The sequence below is a fragment of the Heterodontus francisci genome, chromosome 17 (assembly GCF_036365525.1).
Source record: "Heterodontus francisci isolate sHetFra1 chromosome 17, sHetFra1.hap1, whole genome shotgun sequence".
Lineage (NCBI taxonomy): Eukaryota > Metazoa > Chordata > Chondrichthyes > Heterodontiformes > Heterodontidae > Heterodontus > Heterodontus francisci.
Genome location: NC_090387.1, coordinates 62,996,011 through 63,022,925, shown reverse-complemented (window position 1 = coordinate 63,022,925; position 26,915 = coordinate 62,996,011). Strand labels below are relative to the sequence as shown.

At 42.9% G+C, this 26,915-nt stretch overlaps 1 protein-coding gene across 4 annotated transcripts in view; it reads right to left on the bottom strand.

Moving 5' to 3' along the window:
- ripor1 (RHO family interacting cell polarization regulator 1) overlaps positions 1-26,915 on the bottom strand; it is a 346,423-nt gene that overhangs the window by 122,666 nt on the left and 196,842 nt on the right. The window contains exon 2 of one of the 4 annotated variants that reach the window (XM_068049512.1): positions 7,948-8,131. The exons of the other annotated variants lie outside the window; for them this stretch is intronic. The gene's annotated coding sequence lies outside the window, so the exon portion shown is untranslated. The remainder of the gene's footprint in view (positions 1-7,947; positions 8,132-26,915) is intronic. 4 annotated transcript variants of the gene reach the window in all.

The window sequence follows — 26,915 nt, the reverse complement described above, 5'->3', positions numbered from 1 at the left end:
AAACACGATTTTGCTTTCATAAAACCATGTTGACTCTGTTTGATTGTATTACGATTTTCTAAATGTACTGCTACTTCCGCAATAATGGATTCCAACATATTCCCAAAGACAGACGTTAGACTAACCGCCCTATAGTTTCCTGCTTTCTTTTCCCTCCTTTCTTAAATAGGGGAGCTACATTTGCAGTTTTTCAACCCGCTGGGACCTTTCCAGAATCTCGGGAATTTTGGAAGATGACAAATCAATGCATTCACTATCTCTGTAGCCACTTCTTTTAAGACCCTAGGACGCAGGCCATCAGGTCCAGTGGACTTGTCAGCCTTTAGTCCCATAATCTTGCCTAGTGATTCTCTCTGGTCAGTTTTTCCCTCCCTTTTGCACCCCCCCGCCCCCCCACCCACCCCGATTTTCTACTATTATTGAGATACTTTTACTGTTTTCTACAATGAGCTCTGGCATTCCCTTCCCAACATCTCCACCTTTCTTTTCTCCATTAAGATGCTCCTTAAAACCTACATCTTTGACAAAGCTTTTGGTCATCTGCTCGAATATTTCATTTAGCTCGGTATCAAATTTTGCTTTTTTAACACTCTTGTGAAGTGCCTTGGAATGTTTTATATGCTAAAAGCACTACAATAATATAAGTTGCTGCAACAAATCTGCTATCTACCCCAGTTCAGCTTCCATCATTCATAAGCAACAGATGATGAGGTTAACGTTGAAGCAACTTTTAGTCACTGTGTACATGCAAAGTCAACGAATCTAAAAAGATTGCAGTGCTTGAAAGTCATTGGAACAGGTCTGGGACATCTAGTCCTCATACATCTCACTGTGAATATCATCTTCTTAAGCAGTCCCTCGGGAACAAGGATGGCTTTCTTCCACTCGAGTTGTGGGTCCTTAGATGACTGAACTCTGGATCCACACACTCTGCCACAGGTGGGGCAGGTGGTGTCTGGTGAGGTGAGTGAATGGGATGCTCGAATTTCCGAATGATCCTTCCGCTGTTTGCACTTGGTCACTGCCTGGACATGTCGACGTTCAAACTGGCCGACACCATCGCGGATGCTTCTTCTCCATTTTGGGCAGTCTCGGGCAAGAGATTCCCATGAATCAGTGGAGATGTCACATTTTTTTCAGGGAGGCTTTAAGGACATCCTTGTAGCGTTTCCTCTGCCCTCCTGGTAGCCTCTTGCTGTGACAGAGCTCGGAGTAGAAAGCTTGTTTTGGGAGTTTTGTGTCAGGCATTTGGATGATGTGGCCCACCCAGCGTAACAGACTAGGCATGATCAGCGTCTCAATACTGGGGATGTTGGCCTGAGAGAGGACACTGATATTGGAGCACCTGTCCTGCCACTGAATTTGCAGGATCTTGCGGAAGCACCGCTGGTGATATCTCTCCATGGCTTTGAGATGTCTGCTTTACAGTGCCCATGTTTCCAACACATACAGGTGGTCAGGTAACACTGTACGAGGACTAGAAGTCACTGTTCCAATGACTTTCAAGCACTGCAATCTTTAGATTTGTTGACTTTGTATGAGTACGTACAGGAGCGCAAGTAACACTGCAGCCCTGTAGACCATGAGCTTGGTGCCAGGTTTGAGTTCTTTGCCATCAAACACTCTTTTCATCAGACGACCGAAGGCTGTGCTGGCACACTGGAGGCGATGCTGAGTTTCATATACGTGAGATTCTGCTGGCAATGGGGTTGTAAGGCACACTGTTGAAAAAATGTCACACCTAATCCACTGGGTGCAGATGGAGGGAGATGCAGAAGGAGCAAAGAAAGTTCTCTGTAGCCATGTTTATAGCCAAAAATACAAACTCTTCCAGAGACACTAGGAAGATAGCATTGTGAGGATCTACTGAGTACTTATTTAACTGCAGCCGACAGGGAGGAGAACAAAGGGAACACTGTTTCAGGGTCACCTTGAGGCCACATTGTTTCCTTAAATGAGTTAGCAAACAACTCATTGTTCTTCAGACAAAGGAAAGTATAAACATGCAGTGCACACAAAGAATAAAACAGCACTTAAATAAAGCAGTAAACTTTAGTCAAATGCGCAGTGCTAATTGAATAAAAATGTAGATACATTCCACAACTGGAAGTGGGAGGTGACAGAGAAGAGAGGAGCCAGAGAGAAAAAAAAGAGGAGATAAGGCTGAAGACACCTGTAATCCAAACATTTGTTCCCCAAGGGTAATCTTTGCACCTGGGCTGCAACATAAGAGAAACATGCACCATTGCACCGAGAACTATTCAGTTCTTGGCTAATGTACAGTCAAGGTTTTCAACCATTTTTAATTTAAATACTCTTTCATGTATATTAAACATAAATCCTGAGGGATATCCAGCAATAAATCTTGAAACCAAACTGTGCTGGATAAAAGGCGGACCCAATTCACTTTTACCCACAGACTAAATGATCATCACATCGATTTGGACTCATCTTTGGCCTCCTCGTCTCGAGACACAAAGGGTAAGTGCCTGGAGGTGGTCAGTGGTTTGTGCAGCAGCGCCTGGAGTGGCTATAAAGGGCACTTCTAGAGTGACAGACTCTTCCACAGGCGCTGCAGATAAAATTGGTTGTCGGGTCTGTTACACAGTTGGCTCTCTCCTTGCACTTCTGTCTTTTTTCCTGCCAACTGCTAAGTGTCTTTGTCTCACCACTCTTTAGCCCCGCCTTTATGGCTGTCCGCCAGCTCTGGCGGTCACTGGCAACTGACTCCCACGACTTGTGGCCAGTGTCACGGGACTTCATGCCGCGTTTGCAGACGTCTTTAAAACGGAGACATGGACGGCCGGTGGGTCTGATGCCAGTGACGAGCTCGCCGTACAATGCGTCCTTGTGGATCCTGCTATCTTCCATGTGGCTCACATGGCCAAGCCACCTTAAGTGCCGTTGGCTCAGTAGGGTGTATATGCTGGGGATGTTGGTCGCCTCGAGGACTTCTGCGTTGAAGATACAGTCCTGCCACCTGATGCCAAGGACTCTCCGGAGGCAGCGAAGATGGAATGAGTTGAGACGTCGCTCTTGGCTGACATACGTTGCCCAGGTCTCGCTTCCGTAGAGCAAGGTACTGAGGACACAGGCTTGAAACACTCGGACATTTGTGTTCAGTGTAAGTGTGCCATTTTCCCACACCATCTTGGCCAGTCTGGACATAGCAGTGGAAGCCTTTCGCATGCTCTTGTTGATTTCTGCATCAAGAGACAGGTTGCTGGTGATAGTTGAGCCTAGGTAGGTGAACTCTTGAACCACTTCCAGGGCATGGCCGCCAATATTGATGGATGGAGCATTTCTGATGTCCTGTCCCATGATGTTCATTTTCTTGAGGCTGATGGTTAGGCCAAATTCGTTGCAAGCAATCCTGTCGATGAGTCTCTGCCGACACTCTTCTGTGTGGGATGTTAATGCAGCATCGTCAGCAAAGAGGAGTTCCCTGATGAGGACTTTCCATACTTTGATCTTCGCTCTAAGACGGGCAAAGTTGAACAACCTGCCATCTGATCTTGTGTGGAGGAAAATTCCTTCTTCTGAAGACTTGAATGCATTTGAGAGTAGCAGTGAGAAGATCCCAAACAGTGTAGTTGCGAGAACACAGCCCTGTTTCACGCCACTCAGAATAGGAATGGGGTCTGATGAGGCACCGCTATGCTGAATTGTACCTTTCATATTGTCATGGAAATGAGGTGATGATACTTAGCAGCTTTGGTGGACATCCGATCTTTTCTAGTAGTCTGAAGAGACCACGTCTGCTGATGAGGTCAAAGGCTTTGGTGAGTTCTATGAAAGCAATGTAGAGGGGCATCTGTTGTTCGCGGCATTTCTCCTGTAGCTGGCGAAGGGAGAACAGCATGTCAATGGTGGATCTCTGTGCTCGAAAGCCACACTGTGCCTCAGGGGAGACACGCTCAGCCAGCTTCTGGAGTCTGTTTAAAATGACTCGAGCAAAGACTCTCCCCACTATGCTGAGCAGGGAGATTCCACAGTAGCTGTTGCGGTCACCCTTGTTCTTATAGGGGGTTATTGGCATCGCGCACGTCCTGAGGTACTGCTCCCTCATCCCAACACATGCAAAGGAGTTCATGGAGTGCTGAGAGTATAGCAGGCTTGGCACTCTTGATTATTTCAGGGGTAATGCCATCCTTTCCAGGGGCTTTTCCACTGGCTAGAGAATCAATGGCATCACTGAGTTCCAATTTTGTTAGCTGTTCGCCCAGCTCATCCATGACTGGCAGAGACTGGGCTGCACTGAGGGCAGTATCAGTGACAACATTTTCCCTGGAGTACAGTTCTAGGTAGTGCTCCATCCAGCGGTCCACTTGCTTGGGTTGGTCAGTGATCATTTCCCCTGATTTAGATTTGAGGGGGGGCGATCTTCTTGACGGTTGGCCCAAAAGCTCTCTTAATGCCATCATACATTCCTCTGATGTTTCCGGTGTCGGAGGCCAGCTGAATACGACTGCATAGGTGTTGCCAGCAGTCATTTGCACAGTGCCTGGCTGTTCTTTGTGCAGCGCTTCTGGTTACAAGTGCTACGGATGTTAGCTCGCTGGGATATTTCAACAGTGCAGTGCGCTTAGCGGCTATGACAGGTTCCGGCTCTTCAAAGTGAGATTGAAACCAGTCTGCATTCTGCTTCTCACGTTTGCCAAAGATGGTCATTGCCGAGTCACAGATGGCCTCTCTGATGTGGGCCCACTTCGTGTCTGCATCCCCTGCAGGAGGTGTTTTGAAGGGCTTTTTCAAGTGAATTTAGAAACTTATGTAACAGCTGTGGATAAGAAATTCTATTAGTGTTGATGCGCGGGTGGCCCTTCTGCTTGGAGTGATGCAGCTTCTTCGGTTTGATTTGGACTATTCCAACATATAAAACCATAACAAAGAAAAAGCCCTGGGTCTCCCAAGGAACATGCTATGTTTAAATACATTTCAGAGTAACTGTAAGAATACTGCCTGACTGTACTGTCCATTGGTGAAACTGATGTGTAGGTGACACATGGGATCAAAAGGGAATCAAAGAGCCTCAATTAATCAAATTATAGATTTGCATACTGTTCAACAGTTTGAACATCCAAGCGCCCTTGGTCTTGACTGATCACTATTAAACACAGCAATGCTAACTCCCCTGATGGCTCCTTTAGGAAAAGCACTGCAGAGCATAGAATGATTCCCTTATTCTAACATGAAACAAAATACCATATGGAAAAAAGGTTTGATCCCGACTTCATACTTCAAAACTCAGTGCACATATTACTGCTGCAAAGTACAAGTAAGTGGACATTAGGCAAGAAGACTGGCTTGACTGGGATGCTCCCCATGACTGAATAGTCATCCAACACTAGATTACCTATGCAAGGACCACTTGTGATATTTACTGGGCATTTGAAGTGTATTTTGGCATCACCCTTGCATATGTTGATGTACTCCTTTTCTCACCAATCTCGAGAAACGCTGTCACTTGGTAAAGTCAATATTTCTGGTCTGCAGAGTGGAAATGAGTTCCCCTGCTTTGTTTCTTTGATGGTCATGACAAGCATACATTGTGTTTATTCAGTGCATTTTGTTTTGTTTACCCCTCCCACACGGCAATGCTTCCCCATTACATTACTGGAGCGAGTCGGAGGCTTGTGGAACTGTACATTAGCCAAAGTCACTGAATCAGCTCAGTCGAGGAGTGAACTGAAACCTTCTGTTCTGTACTGTTCAGTTCTATACCAAGCTATTGTTATGACCAGGTGAGAAAGTTGTCTAGGGGTTTTTTTTAAACTGTCTTCACCTGGTCTTATTGTAACAGGGTTTAATTTTAAACACACTTGGTTTTGAAGCTCCCCCTTGGTAAATCTTTGTTCACCACTTTCCAATTATAAGGCAAAGAAATGAGCGTAAACAGGTTTCCTTAGATTTAAAGAAAAGTGAAATTTATTAAATCTTAAACTTCAACTCTAATTCGGTTAACATCTACTGATATACGACGCACCCACACTAGCATGCACATGCGATACACACAAGCAGATAGGGACAGAACTGAGAAGAAAAATAAAGTACAGAAGTTTGCGGCAGTCTGTGAAGGGGGTTTCTTGTTACTGTTTGTGTTTCCAGCTCGCCGTAGAGCCTTTGATTGTAGACAACTCTTACTTTTCGTTGGGGCCCAGTATTCTTCTTAAACCTTGTTCACGTAGGAGACTTTTCTCTGAGTTTACGTGTCTTCAACGGTTTCTGAAGCTGGTGAGAACGAGTTGAGAGCAGACAGGAGAGAGGTCTTTTCCAATCCAGGAGCGAACAACTTTGAGTTTCTTCCTCTCAACAAGTTCAAATTCAAACAGCCAGTTAGTCATGTGACTAAACTGGCCTGACCAGGTCTTCTGTGTATTGGAAAAGCTGGGACTGGGTCCTTTGTTCCAACACTGTCTGCTAGCATGCAAATGTCTTTCCAGTCAGTGGTTTGGCAAATTCCTTGTGATAGGCTCTCTTTCCTTCCCAGCCACAATTTTAAGTTTTAATGTTCATGTGGTGAAATAATATGTGCCTCATTCTTGGCAAGTGGGGGCCTGCATCACACTATGCATATTCCCATTTGAAAATTACAAAGTGATTAACTACAATCTTAGCGAGCTTTACCCTGAGATGCTCTTGATTAGGCTCATTTTAATTTTGCCTACTCTGTACAATCAATTCGCAGAAAGTTGTGTTCAGGAAACTAGATAATTCTTATAAACTTCCTGCTTACAGATGGACCAAACCAAGGAACCAAGCAACCAGCTCCCAGCTGAGCTATTGCCAGTCTGACTGTCTATTACTCAATGTCTCTTGTCTCATTGAAGTGAATTTTCTTAGTGTTTTGTTGGTGACTGGACTGATTACACAACAAGTTTGAATGCACACACAGTGGGAAGGGCAAAGAGTGAGCATTCATACACACACAGCTCAGTGAGTCTTTCCGGGCGGTAGCTGAGTCATACAGACCAGACAGGTCTTGGGTTCAATTGCAGGTCTGCACTGAGCTAGCAGTAAGGATACTGCAACTGGCTTCAGCAACTTTTGAAAAGAGAAAGGAAAAAGAAATCAAGAAATGACCAGGCTACTTGCTCCTTTTCGCTGACCAATGACCCCTAACAGAACCGTGTGTGTAATCGTCAGACTTGGCCTCAGCTGTAATGGCCCCTGTGGTGAATAGACTGCTAACACTCACGGACAAAATTCACAAAGAAATATGGGCACTTTATTAACTAAAAGTGTAGAGTGACTGGCATAGTCAGAGCAGTTCCCAAACTAGAATGGGAGGACAGAACAAAGAGTTTCAACACATAAATTTAAGCTACTTGATTTAGGTCCTCAAATCGCCCACAACAACCCCCCACCATTCATGAATTTCCACATGTTTGATAAGAGACTGCAGTCTAATAGAGTTGAGCCCTGCTGCATACAATCAGTAACTAAACAGACAGCAGCCTTGGTTTTTGTGCTACAATTCTGGGGGAGAAGGTTATCTCAAAGATTTCACTTCTCAACCAAGTGATTTATCAATCTAATCTTTCAACACAAAATAATGAGATTTTACTGAATGTATTTAAAAACTAGTTCAAATTCCAAGCTATTCTGAGGCACACAGATTCAATGATTTTGAAAGCCTTGTTTGGCTTCACGAAAGGAAAGTTAATGACACAGGTGGCAATATTTAAGTACAGATAAGGAAAGCATTAGAAAAGCCCCGGAGCACAGGAATGGGCATGACGCAGCCAGAAGGGCAGCAGAAACAGCAGTGTCAGATGCATCAAACACTGCAGGAACAACTTAAGAGTTCAGCCTAGCCAGCCAATGAGACTTTTACCTTCCATCCACATCATATTACAAAGAGTATGAACCATATTTACGCCTATTTACTCAATTTTAAGCAGTCAATAATGTACAGTGTACAAATTCAATGAATGGAACATTTACCTTCAACTCCCAAAGACTGACGGGCGAACAGTTATGTCTAAATCAACATCATTCAGCTCCAGTTTGCGTGTGTTCTTGTCCACTCAGATAAAACAGGAATGAAGCTCAAGCCTTGGAGCTTTCGGGGTCCCTCCCACACCAAACAATGACATCATGCATTTCCTGTTGCTCCAAATAATCATTCCTGAAATGTAATTTCATTGTGTAAAACATCTACAGGAACTGAGCAAGACTACAGCACCCCATCTGAGGGTAGGCTTAAAGATGATTCAACTGAAACAGCTACATACCTCTGTGACTATTATTGTGGCAAGGTCCTCAAGCTTGAAAGCTACAGGAATTACTTGCAAAAATGTGAATATTTTTGAAAGTAACTCCTGTAGATTTTTTTTTGAGGAGGGTGGGAAGAAAGATGAGAACAAAACTGATGAAGGGAAATAAATGAAATCCACTTATGATATTCTCAGACTCTCCAAGGGCAATTGCTGCCCATTATTTGTGTATGATCATAATGGCCAAAGAACATTTCAGGGTTCATTAGGTTATAGCTTTAATTACAGGCTTTTTATTTTCACTTGTCATTATTCATTATCCTAGCAACTATACAACATAGGAGGAAACCAGTGATCCAGACAGAAAGCCCTACACTATTAACTACCATCCTCCAGAACATCACTGCATCACTCGACAATATAGCTGTCCGGCACAGATCCTGTTCCATCCCGGAATCTCAAACTCCAGGCCTATGCACTTGGACTTAAATGCCTTTTACTATGTCATTTTAAACCAGTACTGGGGGTTGGACAATTAGTCATATGCAAGCCTGATTAATGCTTTTACATAAATCGAAGCCTATTGCCCGGAGCAGGAATTACTGAGTCATCAGGATTCCTGAGTTAAAAGATACCTCAGACTAATCTGTAAGAAAAAAAAAGCGCACAACTGTTAAATATATGACTTGCAAACAAGCGCACAAACTTTTATACTGAGGCACCTTGGTTCAAATTGACAGGAGGAGGAGCAGGGCAGTGGCAGGTTCAAATACAGAGGCCAGCTTACAGTATAGGGGTCTCTATCATATTCTAGCAACAAACTGAGTGCTCCTACTACTGAAGCTAAACCTTTGGACTACTTCAGATTCTGTACTTGCTAGAGTATCCGTCACAATTTTTAACTTCAATTTAAATTTCATCATTAGAAGGAAAACAAGCATTTATGTTGTCTCAAAACTTCCTAGGGACTTCCCAGAGTACCTCATCAATGAAGTGTTCTACTCCTGTTAATTACAAAGTCACTGCTTGAAAAAAATCAAATTTGTCAATAACTCAAGTTAATAGACTTGGAATTAAAATGGAGTAGGTCTTAATCAATGTTTAAATCTAGGCAAACACAAGAGGCCCATTGAACACAGAGCAAGATCCCACACATAATAAACGAGAGCAATTACTTTTTTTTGCAGTTGATTTGGGGATGAATATGAGCCAGGACACTGAGAGAACTCCCTGCTCTTTTCTTTCCGAAAACAGTGCTACCAGTTCCGTTGCAGCTGACTCATGTGAAAGACTGATTAGCAGCATTTCTCAGTTGAACCAAAAGTACAACTCCGATTGTAATTAAGAAGACTGGCGAGCTTGAATTAAACATCAATATCTAACTTAATGACCTCAATGTGATTTGGGGTACTGCATCATACAAAACGATTAGCAACAGCATCAAGAATTAGGTCTCAGAATTTCATTTTGCCTTTGAGAGAAGCATTTAATTTCTCAGAATTTAACACTAGGAATCACAGAATAAACCCACAGCACACTACTGTAAAGTACTGTCTGCTAGAGGACCAAAACAGTGCACCAGGTTAAAATCCAATTCTTTCCATATTCTGGTACCACCTGGTTGAAAAGATAGGCTTATTAAGTGTTCTCTATAGATCTTTTGGCTTTTCTTTCTTTTATGCTCTGCTGAGCAATAATAGTCTTTGCTTTCCTTACGGTGCATTAGTCAGTAACTCAACTAATCCGCGACCTTCAATAAAAAAAGGACAAGTGCAACTCCCTGTGCCACAGGGTACAGGACCACACAGAGGCTGCAGTGCAATATAAAGCAATGGGGCATCAACCAGATCAGGTATCAAAGACACCCAAAGACACATTAGACTAAAACATGCCCATGTTCAATTTTAGTACACTGAGTTGTGAGGCTATTGCCATCAATGGACTATGACAGACTCCAAGCTCTGTTAAGTATTTACAGGATGTGAACTGTGGCGATCCTGGGGTTTATTTTGCTGCACGTCACAGCGCAAAAGACCCAGGCTACTGTCACACTTGGAACAAAATAATCTAGGCTTAAGCTTTCATTGCATTATACCAAAAAGAGGTTTGATAGCAGTGCAGCAGCCCCCACTCTACAGACCCAACCCCAATATCCACAGAAACCACAAAGCCAAGTCCATTTCATACCTCTAATACTGATCAGACAGGATAGCTCTACATGGCGTACAATTTCCAAGTTTAACAGAAAGGGAAGGTAGTGAGGATAAAAGGAAAGGCAGAGAAATCCCCAACCAACTTCATAATACAAAACCAAATTCCTCATTGGAAATCTTGTAAGTATTGAAATAAAAGAAAAATAGTTGTGGTTTCTTGGAAGAGACAGACTTCTGATTATATTGAGCATGTAGCTCAGAGACCCAAGTCCCCACAATAGGAACATAGGAGGAGTCGGCCATTCAGCCCATCAAACCTGCCCCACCATTCAATACAATTACGGCTGATCTTCCACTTCAATGCCTTTTTCCCACACTATCCTCATATCCCCTTCTGTCATTTGTATTTAGAAATCTGTCAATCTCTGCTTTAAACATACTCAATGACAGAGCTTCCACAGCCCTCTGGGGTAGAAAATTTCAAAGATTCACAACCCTCTGAGTAAAGAAATTTCTCCTCATCTCTGTCCCAAGTGGCTTCCCCCTTATTATGAAATTGTGTCCCCTGGTTCTAGACTCCCCAACCAGGGGAAACATCTTAGCTGCATCTACCCCACCTATCCCTTTAAGTATTTTGTAGGTTTCAATGAGATCACCTCTCATTCTTCAGAACTCTAAAGAATACAGGCCCAGTTTCCCCAATCCCTCTTCACAGGACAGTCCCGCCATCCCCAGAAACAAGTCTGGTAAACCTTCGTTGCACTCCCTCCATGGCAATAATATTCATCCGAAGGTGACGGGACCAAAACTGCACACAGTATTCCAGGTGCAGTCTAACCAAGGTTCTATACAATTAAAGCAAGACTTCACTACTCCTGCACTCAAATCCTCTTGCGATAAAGGCTAACATACCATTAGCCTTCTTAATTGCTTACTGCACCTGCATGTTAGCTTTCAATGACTTATTGACAAGGACACCCAGGTCCCTTTGTACATCTACACTTTCTAATCTCTTACCATTTAAGAAATACTCTGCATATCTATTCTTCCCCTACCAAAGTGGATAACCTCACATTTTTCCACATTATATTCCATTTGCCATGTTCTTGCCCACTCACTAGGTCTGTCCAAATCCCCTTGAAGCTGCTTTGCATCTTCCTCACAACACACATTCCCACCTAGTTTTGTGTCATCCGCAAATTTGGAAATATTACATTCGGTCCCCACATCCAAATCGTTTAAATATATTGTGAACAGCTGGGGCTGAAGCACTGATCCCTGCAGTCATAGCCTGCCAACGCGAGAATGACCCATTTATTCCTACTCTCTGCTTTCTGCCCGTTAACCAATCCTTAATCTATGCCAGTATATTACCTCCTATCCCATGTGCTTTAATTTTGCTAACCAACCTCCTGTGGGGGACTTTATCAAAACCCTTCTGAAAATCCAAGTATACCACTCCCCTTTATCAATTCTGTTAGTAACATCCTCAAAAATCTCCAAGAGGTTCGTCAAACATGATTTCCCATTCATAAATCCATGTTGACGATACCCAATCAGATTATTATCCAAGTGTCCATTTATCACATCCTTTAGAATAGATTCTAGCATTTTCCCAATGACTAATGTAAGGCTAACTGGTCTGTAATTCCATTTTCTCTCTCCCTCCCTTTTTAAATAGTAGGGTGACATTTGCTACCTTCCAATTTGCAGGAACCACTACAGAATCTTGGAAGATGATCACCGATGCATCCATTATCTCCATAGCTACTTCTTTCAACACTCTGGGATGCAGAATATCAGGTCCTGGGGACTTATCAACAATGACGCGTGTCTTCAAATTACACACTCTCCAATAACCTATTTCTACTAATCATTGTACAGTACTGAGTTTACCAGGTCAGATAACACAAGCACTACACCTGCACTGGAAGGAAAAGAATGGAGCAGTCTAGTAAACTTCAAAAGGATGGACTGGTACCAGAAAGTATATTGCTTTCCACTTGCACAGTCACAGTCATAAAAAGGAGGGGCTGTTTGCGCTAATCCAGTTTTCCCCAACAGAAAATTAGAGGCCAACATTCATGGATCACATTTGATGTGGTGGCTCACTCAGAACCTTCGTGGATTTGAGGGGACAATGCCTTAAATACTTATGTTTCCAAGGATAGGAGTAACAAGTTCAATCAACACTCCTGGAGTTCTCCACCTTGGGCTCGTGACCCAAGGGGAGAGACACAGGGGCAGAATTCTTTAACTATTAAAGGACATCATGACTCAGCAAATGTGCAACTTGGGGTGGACTGAACAACAGCACTGGTTTGGGACCAGGCCAGTTGCAACTGGTATAGGGAGCGAATACTGCAAAGAAATAATGTTACTCTGAAAGACAGAGCTGTATTCAAACCACCTTATTAACAAATACAGGGAATCAAATTCAAGAGTATTTGAGATAACAGGTCCTGTGAAAGCCTGTACCATTACAATGTAGCTTTCTAACAACTCACATTTCAAACAGCCAGATAAATGATTCCAATCCTAATTGAGATGAAAATGAGGCTTAAGAGAATTTAATTTGAACAAATGGAAGACAGCTGCCACACCCACTGAGGTACTGGAGGGACGGAGAAGACTACATCATAAACAAACAGAACCATTATCAGACAATAATCAAGTCACACACGTATTTGTGACATATGTACTTCTGACATACAGCTTGCCTAGCTGCTATAATCAATGCAACAGCTCGTCTTCAACACTTCCATAATTCAGAATCCAATTCCATATCCAGGGGCAAAACAGATCATTCATCAATGTATAATATTTACAACATGGTTATTTCACACAAGCCCAACAACTTTAGCTTTGTAGCATCTATGCAATGAAATATTAATGAGCTTCAAGCCTGCATACAGAACACACATTAATCTTACTCAATATCAGTTTCAGTGGCTTTTCAAGGACTCCCTGGACAAAAATAAATGGAAACACTGAAGTTTCTCATCTCTTCCCCCATAACACAAAAGTGCTCTCATACATTTGCTGATGCTGTTGCTGTTCTGCAAGAGCCTCTGAGAAAAGTTGACTGCTCTTATTTCCATCTCCCAGTGAAAGGTTTGGAATATTCATCTTCATTTACTGCAGACAACTTGACCGAGGTCTGGAGCTCTCCACTTCTTTGGAAAAAAGGGGAAGAAAGCAAGCAAGGAGGCAAAATGAATGTTAGCAACTTTTATGGGCACCATTCCAGCTCAGGATTCCAGGAGACCAGTGTCCGTGAACTGGCTCACAGCACCTACAATACCAAAGTATGATCCCTTATCCAAACCTGCATGAAACTAGACATATGGACCTGCTACAAGGCTAAGGGAGCTGGATTCAGTAGATTAAATATCAGATTCTCCAAATCCAAACTATAACAGTATCTGTTTAAAGGTTGCTTTTATATTGACATTAGTGGGGTATTTGCACTGCCAGTTTCCAACCTGGAGAGGCCAGTGCCAACCACATCTTAAACGATCAGATTTTCCAAAGTCTGCATCCTGGAAAACAAGTTCAGGAACCAATGATCCAAACACTCCACTAACACCAATGTAAAAGCTGCTATAGAGTGGCCTGCGACCCAAGTCTAGCACTGTGCTATCAGTTCAGCAATTAGAAATAAACAAATCCCAAAGCCCATTTAAGCTTTTAAGCCACATCTTTGGTTTGCAATACAAATACTGAAGGACCTGGCGTGAAGGCCGATTCAATGCCAGTGGCAATTCCAGCACTGCAGAAATCCTCAGCATGGGTGTGTCACAACGTACAGTAACAAAGCAGCTTGAAAACGCACAGCCCCTCTGTTATACAAAGAACTGATTAAAAGTGGAATTTGACAATACAGAATTCTACTGGGCTTTAAACTTTTACAGTTACTGTCATTAACACTTTTCTATTGAGAAGCCACATGCTATCAGACATTCACCACACCCACTGAGCTTCACTACTATCATTCAGAGCTTCACTGAAAACTTGACATTGCGTGCATCCCCTTCTTCACACACATTTACAGTAACGTGTTATTTGTATGCATATGCCCTGGTCATGCTATGGCATTTCTAAATGGGAGTGTGGGCCAAGCATGGGAAGAGCCAACAGTTTATTATCTGGGCAGAAGCGGAGACAGCCTTGCTTCATTTCCCCTCCAGAACTCATCACTGTCATGATAAGGAAGGAAACTTCAGATCCCAGAAAAAGTAATGCACCATTTCTCGGCACTTCTCATATGCTTAATTTTAGAAGTGCTTGGAATTGGGGGATCATTTTATATACAGCAGAAACTATCTGAATGTGTTGCTGAAGCTTATAGTAGCTCTATATGGGACACTAGCATTACCTTTTAAGGGCTGCAGAGTTCAGGGATCAACCCTATATCTAAGCATCTGAAGTAAAAATAAAAATTCCACTGCCAGGGCAAGAGTCATTAGATTGACCAACATCAAGACTTGAGGAAAAGGAAGTGAAAACTTTCGAATCCTCAGCATGTTCTTCCCTGAGCCCACGACAGTAGACAGGCTGAATGAGAAATCAGGTATTTGGCCAGCATCTGTATTGTTCAGTCAGACCCTGCAGATTCCGCATTGTGCCTCATTTCCTTTCAGAGTAAAAATGTACCTCCCATCTCCTGTTACTGGGACAGCACCGAGTCAGTTAGAAACCCGGTCTACAGGCCATCCTGTCCTGAGTGCGAGTGGACCATGGCATGATAAGGAACTTGGAAACTAGGTCAGCTGCTGGCACTCTTATTTATGGGGGATGGGGAGGTAACTCCCCTGCTCTTCTTCAAAATGGTCCTACGGGATCTTTTATGTACATCTGGGAAGGCAGATGGGGGCCTCAGTTTAATGTCTCATCCAAAAGATGGCAAATCAGAGTGCAGCATTCCCCAGTACTGCACTAGAATGTTAGTCTAGATTTTTGTGCTCATGTCCTGGAGTGGGACTTGAATCCACAACCTACTGACTCAGAAACAAGGGTGCTATCAACTGAACCCACAGCTGACAGAGGTATAAATGCGATCAAAATTATGACAGGTTTTGATAGAGTAAATAGGGAGAAACTGTGCCCAATGATAGAAGGGTCAATAACCAGAGGATACAGATCTAAGATAATTGGCAGAAAAAAAGAAAACTTGTTTCTTTTTTACACAGCAAGTTGTTGTGATCTGCTATGCACTGCCTGAAAGGTTGGTGGAAGCATATTCAATAGTAACTTTCAAAAGGGAATTGGATAAATACTTGAAGGGAAAATATTGCAGCGCTATGGGGAAAGAGGAGGGAAATGGAACTAATTGGTTAGGAGCCAGCACCTAAAAGGTGCTGTCCATCTATTTTTTTGGTTCATGTAGTACTGTTCAAAAAAATGTGGACCCACAGTCCTCCCTCCCCTCCCCCCCGCCCCAACACCAGATTATCCAATTACTCATTTCATTACTGTTTGAGAGATCCTGCTGTGTACAAAACCTGCTACAGTTTTCTCTCTCCTCCTTCAGGAAGGATGTGAAGGCGTTGCAGAGGGTGCAGAAAAGATTCACGAGAATGCTCCAGTGATGAGGAACTGCAGTTATGAAGACAATTCGGAGAAATTGGGACAGTTTTCCTTGGAGAAGAGAAGGCAGAGAGGAGATTTGATAGAGGTATTCAAAATCATGAGGGGTCTGGACAGAGTAGCTAGAGAGAAACTGTTCCGAGTCGTGAAAGGATCAAGAACAAGAGGGCACAGATTTAAGGCAATTGGTAAAAGAAGCAAAAGCGATAGGAGGAAAAACTTTTTCACACAGTGAGTGGTTAAGGTCTGGAATGCACTGCCTGAGTGTGTGGTGGAGGCAGGTTCAATCGAGGCATTCAAAAGGGAATTAGACAATTATATGAAAAGGAAGAATATGCAGGGTTACGGGGAGAATGCAGGGGCGTGGCACCAGGTGAAATGCTCGTTAGAGAGCTGGTGTAGACATGATGGGCCAAATGGCCTCCTTCTGCACTGTAACAAATCTGTGACTTTTGAGAAAGTCTTTAAACGCTTCGAGCAAGCTTTTGGTCACCTATCCTAATGTCTCCATCTTTGGCTCAGTGTATTATATTCATGTGAAGCACCTTGGGACTTTTTACTACTTTAAAGGCTCTTTATAAATGCAAGCTGTTGTTGTGTTTGCCTGTTACAACGGTAATTTCCCTCTCTTCCTATATATTTCTACAAATATCTCTCAAGATTCAATACCCTCAAGAATTTAAATCCAGACAGCGCTCCCCTCACATGCCAGAACATGTTTTTTGTAGCGTGGAAGATCTTTGTGCAACACAACACTAAAGTTCTTGGAGTCTAAGTTACTAAAATAGCTTCACTGACAGGACACCAGGTTAGAATGTTATCGCATGGTTAGGATGAGCTAATTCCGAGAAAACCTTATGTTAATGATTCTCCCCTGACCGACACCACTTTAACTTCAAAACATTAGAAACTGAAAAAAAGGCTTTTAAACTTCAATTGGATTTTAACATAGACTCTTGCACTAGAATCTAATATAAACAAATTTAAGGGCTTGATCATGTAGGGTATGATCTACAGCCATTAGACAATCACCTGTAGCTATTTGCCAAAGAACAAAGAAAATTACAGCACAGGAACAGGCCCTTCGACCCTCCAAGCCTGCGCCGATCCAGATCCTCTATCTAAACCTGTCGCCTATTTTCTAAGGGTCTGTATCTCTTTGCTTCCTGCCCATTCATGTATCTGTCTAGATACATCTTAAAAGACGCTATCGTGCCCGCGTCTACCACCTCCGCTGGCAACGCGTTCCAGGCACCCACCACCCTCTGCGTAAAGAAATTTCCACGCATATCCCCCCTAAACTTTTCCCCTCTCACTTTGAACTCGTGACCCCTAGTAATTGAATCCCCCACTCTGGGAAAAAGTTTCTTGCTATCCACCCTGTCTATACCTCTCATGATTTTGTACACCTCAATCAGGTCCCCCCTCAACCTCCGTCTTTCTAATGAAAATAATCCTAATCTACTCAACCTCTCTTCATAGCTAGCGCCCTCCATACCAGGCAACATCCTGGTGAACGTCCTCTGCACCCTCTCCAAAGCATCCACATCCTTTTGATAATGTGGCGACCAGAACTGCACGCAGTATTCCAAATGTGGCCGAACCAAAGTCCTATACAACTGTAGCATGACCTGCCAACTCTTGTACTCAATACCCCTTCCGATGAAGGAAAGCATGCCGTATGCCTTCTTGACCACTCTATTGACCTGCGTTGCCACCTTCAGGGAACAATGGACCTGAACACCCAAATCTCTCTGTACATCAATTTTCCCCAGGACTTTTCCATTTATTGTATAGTTCACTCTTGAATTGGATCTTCCAAAATGCATCACCTCGCATTTGCCCGGATTGAACTCCATCTGCCATTTCTCTGCCCAACTCTCCAATTTATCTATATTCTGCTGTATTCTCTGACAGTCCCCTTCACTATCTGCTATTCCACCAATCTTAGTGTCGTCTGCAAACTTGCTAATCAGACCACCTATATTTTCCTCCAAATCATTTATGTATATCACAAACAACAGTGGTCCCAGCACGGATCCCTGTGGAACACCACTGGTCACATGTCTCCATTTTGAGAAACTCCCTTCCACTGCTACTCTCTGTCTCCTGTTGCCCAGCCAGTTCTTTATCCATCTAGCTAGTACACCCTGGACCCCACGCGACTTCACTTTCTCCATCAACCTACCATGGGGAACCTTATCAAACGCCTTACTGAAGTCCATGTATATGACATCTACAGCCCAACACTACTGTACCCTCTGAGGTAAATGATTTAAAACAGAACTGATTGGCCATGATTCACCCACGTTTAGAATTCTATTATTGTTTAGATTTCTAAAGAGATTATAAACTGTACTACACACTGCAGTCTGTAAAATGATCTGGATTATAGGTACAGGAACTACAAGTCCATTCACTGTTCATCATATAGCGACTTACGTAATCAACACTGATGATTTAATATTAATCACAGCGGCAGTATCACTGGACTATTAAAGTCTTCCTTGCGTGGTTAGTACTCGTGAAAAATTTGGAAACTGTAAGTGGAGCTAGCATGCTCGCAGAGTTTAGAGCTGGATGGCACACAAACCCATAGCTGTGTGTGACTCGACATTCTAGAAGCAGAAATTATTAAAGTTATACAACTCTAATTATTTACTTTCTGGTGAAGGACATGCTCTCAGGTCCCTCTCCTTGCATCACTCCATCAAACAGGTGGAATGTGCTTCTGCAGTCAGAAACACGGTTCTGGGCCACTAACGAGGCCACTTTTCCTGCAATAACAACTTTCCAGTGAGCAGCTGTCTTCCAATTCCCTTACCTCCATGTGCAAAACAAGACGGAATCGAATCCTGATGGCTGGGGTTGGGGGGTGGGGGGGGGGGGGGGTGTGGAGGGAGGACAGCGACAATAGGCATTGGTCCAAAACACGACTACCAACACATGAGATGCTGTGTCATATAAAACTTCTGACCAACCTTTATTAAACTCTTTGGTGGGGGAAGACAAAAAAAAAGGGGCTTTGTAATTTCACAATTATATATCCAAATCAGCATATTTTTTCTACATTTCAGAATGAGGATAAAGGTTTTCTTCCTCCAAAATTTTCATGGGACACTACTGATGTTCTGCACACACTGTTCAAAGCTAAAGTTTCCACCACAAATTCAACAGGAATCTAAATACAGCCACTGAACAATCTGAAGAAGGGTCACTGACCTGAAACGTTAACTCTGCTTCTCTCTCCACAGATGCTGCCAGACCTGCTGAGTATTTCCAGCATTTCTTGTTTTTATTTTATATTCTATATTATATTAGAACAGTCTGAAATTACTGACCAACCATATTACAAGTCTAGAGCAGGAATGAATCTCAGAACTAGACAGCCTGTCTGGAACCCTTACCCTACCAAAGGCAGTTAAGAACGACAGCTGTTCAGATTTTGGAAACAAGTGGTTTTGAGCCTGGACTGATAATAAGCCAAGATCTCCTGAGTTAGTTAGTGTAGGAACTTCAGATTTGTCTGGCACCAGCAGTTGCTCCTAAAACACGAAGGAGGAGGAAACACTCAGCCATCAAGCCCACTCCTTCCACACACCTCATACATTCTATCCTATTTGTTTAATCTACTGCGGACAGTAATTCATGAATAAATCTCCAAACTAGCAAAACTCTAAAATATTGATCCAACACCACTTGTGAACTCTGGTTGCCTCCTTCAGTATTAAACAAGAAATCTGAAAAGACTTTCATTTAAGAATCTTCTGGGTGCTTAACTTTAAACAGTTTCTCTCACAGCTTATCGTCTCCCAAAGGTGCTGCTGATTGCGTCAAGGACATGCTGCCCTGGACATCAACATGCCTCTGATATCTTTCCCAATTAACCACTCTTCGAGCGTTAACCCAAGCAGGAAGCTTCCACAGGCTATTCAACAACAAAGGGCACCTTATCCTGCTCTATTCGCACATGCTTTCCAGCAGGAGTAACTCGGGAGCAAACAGCAGAAGCCCTGGATGAATTTTCCACTCAGAGGCACTTAGTCCAATTACAAATCTCAGTTAGAGACTCTAGGTTCCTATATTAACTTTTGAAGGAGGAAGAAAGAAACCAGAAAGACAAAACAATGTGAATGACTTTCAAACTCCAGGGTAGAATAATCATCAGTCATCTTTTGTCACTGAGTGCAAGATCATTCACTGAACTGGCTTCTTCCTGGCTCAATTCAAAATCAAAATGATAGTTCAGAACACATAAACTTACAATAGCAAAGGTGAGGGGAAAACACTCCTAAGGTCACTTCCTCCACACACTACTGTCTAATCTCATTACTCTTACTTCCTGGCATGTAATAAGAAAGTTTTGGGGATGTTGTCGTCAGTTTAAAAACACACACAAAATGTGAAATTGTGTGTGTTAAAATCACAGGCCATCTCCCAGCATAGGTCACCGGCTATCTACCCAGCCAGCTTTTTAGGAAGCTGTCTCACAGCATCACCTGTTCTATATTGACAATAAGCTCCAACATTTTGGTATGATTCTTTCAATAAAATTTTTTTTTAGTACCACTGTCCATCCTCCAGTGTTAGTGAAGCCCTTCACATTACCCTCCAAATAGGATCTGCTGGTTACAGATTTTCTTTTAAATGCCCATTCCTTAGCAACTGAATGAAAAAAAATCTTAACTCCTGCGGCATGTCTGCTGAAATTAAAAAAGTCATGCTGTTGGGAAAAGGCATCAGTAAAGTGGTAACGGTTCTATCAGCAACTGATTGTGTGAAGGTGAAATCAGTCCTGAAACAGCAGGATAACTAAAAGCACGATGGCCTTCCATTCTGTGCAGCCAAGTCTTCTATGGTAATCGCCAGATCTGCTACAGATGCTTTCATCCTCACTCTTCCTGTCTTTAATCCTTCCATTGTATTGAGGCCTATGTCCAGTCTCTGGATTATTTCAATAATCTGACAATCATTGTATCACTGTAGAATGTACCATTTGTTCCATGAAGGCTGAAGGAAATGGCTGTTTCCCCAAAAATCTTTGTTCTAAGGAAGCAGACATCTGATCTAACAAGGTCTCCTTCTCAGTAAAAGAAACACCAATTACTACCAAAAGCCTGATCATATGAGATACCTTAGCACTATCCAGTAATTTAAGCACTAATACTGATCCAGGAATCCCCAAACTGAATTTCAAAGAATGTTTCACACCAAAACATGTAGAGCTCAACGATTACACAGGTACCCATAACCCTAATCATGTTGTTACTCTACCATGAGATCTTACAGTTTTATTACAAGTGGAGCTACAAGATGCTGCTCTCACAAGAACAGAGAGTGATTAGCATTAAAAAATCCGATAGCAGGTTGGCGCTCACCTCTTGAAACTCGCATGCATGATGGTGCAGGCAGTGAGAATAGTTAGAATTGATGCACTCAGAACTTAAAGCCCAAATCCGAATTAAAAACATAGTAAGATATTTAAGCTGCCAATGTTCAAGTACTGCAGAACCTGCAAGTCTCCCACCTCACGCTATTTGACATCCCAACCAAATCACACCATCTCTACCTAGCTGCAATGCAATTCTAAAACAAAAATCAAAAACACAAAATAAGTTGCAAGTGAGCAAGATATAGGTAGCACACCATTGTACTGCTGCACAAAGCATGAGGCACTTAACATTTCAAATACATCGGATAAATGAGATTAAAGAACTGGGCAATATACAACCAGAACTGCACAGTAAGCAACCGCAGTTTGACATAATGTAAGGCCACAGACAAGCAATTAGCAAGACCTTGCGAAAAGCAATTAATTGAAATATCAGTTATTGAATGAACACTTCAGAAGGAAGAAAGGATTGCCAGGAGAAAGGAACAACCTACACACTAATTCCCAAACTTAGTGCATTAATGGGAATATCACAAAATTGTGCACAATGGATTATAGCATACATTGCGGGCCATTTCAGACATTTTAAGAATGAGGCATTTGACTTGTCCCCTTCAGGTGCTCTTGCACACCAGTGCAGACAGCTAGCCAGTAGCCCATTCCCACTGGCAGGTTTTCATCAACCATTACAAGGTCCAAAGTGCACACCTCAAATCTTGAGATGAAGAGTTTGGCCACTGTTTAGCACCTGCTCCAATAGTACTGAAAGGACTAGCCTTATAAAAAGGAATGTATGGTATTAATCTGCTTTTAATGAGCATTAAGGATTAGAGAAACTCTCAGAACCAAGAGAATTTGTGGAGAATTAAACTTTACCACTTTGTTGTCATAATGTTACTGTGACCCAGAAAGGGTTAAAGAATCTCATCCATCAGACTGACAACTTATAATTCCACCTTAACACCCAGAATGGGGGAACTAGACATGGAGTTTAAAAGGGTCACATATTACTGATTGAAAACCGATGCTGCAACATCTGAAATTGTGCAAATGTGCTCAGGTACCAAAATGCTTGCAGCCCCACCTCTTAACATACCATTAACCAATCTTTTCAGAATAGAGACAAAATATTAGGGTTATTCAAACTACAGTCACCTGCCATCATGCAGATATACCAATGTAGAAAGTGAGCAAAAGCTGACCCAAGAGCTTCAAATATCCCTGAAAAACAGGCAGCGTGCCAAGATGAGTGATCACACAAAAAGTACAATAATCCATAGGCTCATTGGGTGAGGAGGGGGGGCAGGGGTACCATATCAAGTGTTTAAAATATAATAAAAAGCAATTCAAGTTCAAAAATATATGTCTTCAGTGAGCAATAAAGTCATTTAAAATTTATCTGATCAATTAGACTTTCAATGAATTGCTATAATTTGCATGTAATCTAATTACATGTTTAAATTTTGTAAAAATATGAAGTTATCTTAAACATTTAAAAACATTAGTTTAAGTATAAGCAATAAAGCCGCCCCGTCAATATTTGTGTTACAATTAAATTAAATGCTGTGGGGAAGGGAAGGTCAAATCGTTGCTCAAATGTTTCTTACCAAAAGCATATAATGTCATTGGGAGGGACCCTTCCTTCCTCATGCCACCCTGTCTGCTCAGTGTCCAGGGAGGAGCTGTACTCAACAGGCCAAGGAATAGCCACCTCCAGCCAGGAAGTGCTTTGGAGCCTGAGCTATTTTGGTGGAGATGAGGCTTTGACCTTTTCTTAGCGTGGACCCTCCCAGTCACCCAGATATGCTATCAAGGAGCTTTACCGAATGTTTTCTGGTGATCAGATGAACTGAAGAACACAACGCCCCAAGCCAGTCCACCACAAAGCACCTTCACCACTAAAACACAGCAGCCTGGGAAAAAATTGCCATCCCGGCATTTCTTTCTTCCTTCAAACCTCTGCTCTCCTCCGGCGCCCCAACATTCCCTGCTTCCAACAGCTGGCACGGATCTCAAACATAAGAAACAGGAGCAGGAGGCGGCTATTTGGCCCTTCCAGCCTGCTCCACTATTCAACAAGATCATGGCCGATCTTCTACCTCAATTCCACCTTTCCGCACTATCTCCATATCACTTAGTACCCAAAAAACTACCAACTTCTATCTTGGATATATTCAAAGCTGGCTGGGGTAGAGACTTCCAAAGATTCACAGCCCTTTGAGTGAAGAAATTTCTCAGCTCTGTCCAAAAGAACAAATCCTTTATTCTGAAATTGAGCCCATGTTCTAGATTTCCCAAGAACAATCAAAGTGACCCCTGAGCAAGACCTCAAAAGCAAAAAATACAATTAATAACTCCCCAGCAAAGGTAGTCTAGTTTTGTTCTTCAATCTGACCTATGAAGGTGGGAGTCATAGAATCATAGAATCACTAAGGCACAGAAGGAGGCCATTCGGCCCATTGAGTCCTTGCTGGCCTGCTGTGGAGCAATCCAATCCAAGGAGATTGTACAGTCCACCTGTCATCAAATTAGCTGTGGTGGCTCATATGGTGACCTCTGCAGTGCACATTTGTTTTTTAAATTTGATAATGGGACATAACAAGGCCAACATTTATTGCCCATCTCTAACTGCCCTTGAGAAAGTTGTGACAAGCTGCCTTCTTGAACCGCTGCAGTCGATCTGGTGCGGGTACTCCCTCAATGCTGTTTAGGGAGGGAGTTCCAGGATTTTGACCCAGGGACAGTGAAGGAACTGCGATAGAGTTCAAAATCAGGATGGTGGGTGGCTTGGAGAGGAACTTGCAGGTGGTGGCGTTCCCATGTATCTGCTGCCCTTGTCCTTCTAGGTGATAGAGGTTGCAGGTTTGGAAGGTGTTGTCGAAGGAGCCTTAGAAAGCTGCTGCAGTGCATCTTGTAGCTGGTACTCACTGAACATAAGAACACAAGAAATAGGAGGAGTAGGCCATTGGGCCCCTCAAACCTACTCCACATTCAATGAGAACATGGCTTCAATTCCACTTTCCTACCTGCCCCCCCCCCTAACCTTTGACTTCCTTGCTAATCAAAAATCTGTCCAACTTGGCCTTGAATATATTCAATGACCCAGCCTCCACTGCTCTCTGGGGTAGAGAATTCCAAAGATTAATGGCCCTCTGAAAAGAAAAAAATCTTCATCATTTCAGTCTTAAATGGGCGACCCTTTATTCTGAAACTGCTCTGCTTAGTTCTAGATTTCCTATTTAGGGAAAACATCCTCTCAGCAGCTACCCTGTCAAGCCCCCTCACAACCTTATATGTTCCAATAAGATTACCTCTCATTCTGCTAAGTCCAGTGGGTATAGGCCCAACCTTTCCTCAGTCCCTTCATCTCAGGAATCAATCTGGTGAACCTTCTCTGAACTGCTTCCAATGCAAGTATATCCCTCCTTAAATAAGGAAACCAAAACTGTATGCAGTACTCTATGTGTAGAACTCTAATAAATTTGTTAAACATGATTTCACTTTCTTTGCTTGATAATATTATGATTTTCTAAATGTCCTGCTACTACCTCCTTAATGATGGATTCCAGTATTTTCCCAATGACAGGTGTTAGGCTAACTGACCTATAGTTACCCGGTTTTTATCTCCCTCCTTTCTCGAATAGGGTTGCTACATTTGCAGTTTTCCAATCCGCTGAAACCTTTCTAGAATCTAGGGAACTTTGGAAGATTACAACCAGTGCTGCCACTGTGTGATGGGGTGGAGTGAGTAAATGTTTAAGGTTCTGAATGGGGTGCCAATCAAGCGGGCTGCTTTGTCCTGAATGGTGTTGAGCTTCTTGGGTATTGTTGGAGCTGCACTCCAAGTCAAGTGGAGAGTATTGCATCAAACTCCTGACTTGTGCCTTGTAATGGTGGACAGGCTTTGGAGAGTCAGGAGGTGAGTTACTTGCTGCAGAATTCCCAGCCTCTGACCTGCTCTTGTAGCCACGGTATTTATAAGGCTGGTCTAGTTAAGTTTCTGGTCAATGGCAACCCCCAGGATGTTGACGGTGGGGGATTCTGCAAAAGGTAATACCTTTCAATGTCAAGGGGAGATGGTTAGAGTCTCTTTTTTGGAGATGGTCATTGCCTGGCACTTATGTGGAGTGAATGTTACTTGCTACTTATCAGCCCACACGGGCAGGCACAGACAGCTTCATTATCTGAGCAGTCTTGAATGGTGAACACTGTGCAATCATCAGCGAACATCCCCACTCTGACATTATGATGAAGGGAAGGCCATTGATGAAGCAACTGAAGGTGGTTCAGCCTAGGATGCTACCCTAAGCAAGTCCTACAGCAATGTCCTGGGCTGAGATGATTGACCTCCAACAACCACAACCATCCTCCTTTGTGCTACGTATCACTCCAACCAGAGGACAGTTTTCCCCTCGATTCCCATTGACTTCAATTTTGCTCGGGCTTCTTGATGCCACACTCAGTCAAATACTGCCTTGATGTCAAGGGCAGTCACTCTCACCTCACTTCTTGAGTTCAGTTCTTTTGTCCATGTTTGAGCAAAGGCTGTAATGAGGTGAGGAGCTGAGTGGCCCTGGCGGAACCCAAACTGAGCGTCACTGAGCAGGTTATTGCTAAGCAAGTGCTGCTTGATGGCACTGTTGATGACACCTTCCATCACTTCTGCTATTCAGCTCTTTTGTACATGTTTGGACTAAGGCCCTGATGAGGTCAGGAGCAAAGTGGCGCTGGGTGAACCCAAACTGAGCATCAGTAAGCAGGTTATTGTTGAGTAAGTGCCGCTTGATAACAATGACACCTTGGATCACTTTGCAGATGATTGAGAGTAAATTGATGGGGCAGTAATTGGCTGGATTGAATTTGTCCTGGTTTTTGTGGACAGGACATACCTGTGCAATTTTCCACATTGCTGTGTAGAAGCCAGTGTTATAGCTGCACTGGAACAGCCTGGCTTAGTGGCGCAGCTAGTTCTGGAGCACAAGTCTTTAGCACACAGCTGGGTGGCTGTCAGGATCCATAGTTTTTGCTGCATCCAGGACCTTCAGCCGTTTCTCAATATCATGTGGAATGAATTGAATAGGCTGAACCTCAAAAAGATAGACAGAAAAGAATGAACTTGCATTTATATAGTGCCTGTCACAATTTCAGGACATCCCAAAGCACTTTACAGCCAATTAAGTACTTTTTGAAGTACCAGGCTGTTGTAGTGTAGGAACCGTGGCAGTCAATTTGCACAAAGCAGTCTTCCATAAACTGTCCAATGATCAGGTTTTAGTGGTGTTGATTGACAGATAAACTTTTGCCAGGACACCAGTGAGACCCTCTGAGCACTTCTTCGAAATAGTCTTATGGAATCTTTTATGATGGTAGACGGGGCTTTGGTTTAACATTTCATTCAAAATACACCTGTCAAGACACCTTGGAACAAGAAAAAGCTGTTTAACCCATCGTGTCTGCCCTCTCCACAGTCCACCCAGGAGTACTTGAGCCCTAGACATTTCTTCCTCCCCACCCCCCAGCAACCTTTCCTCAAATTATAACTACTTGTGAACAAAACAGGCC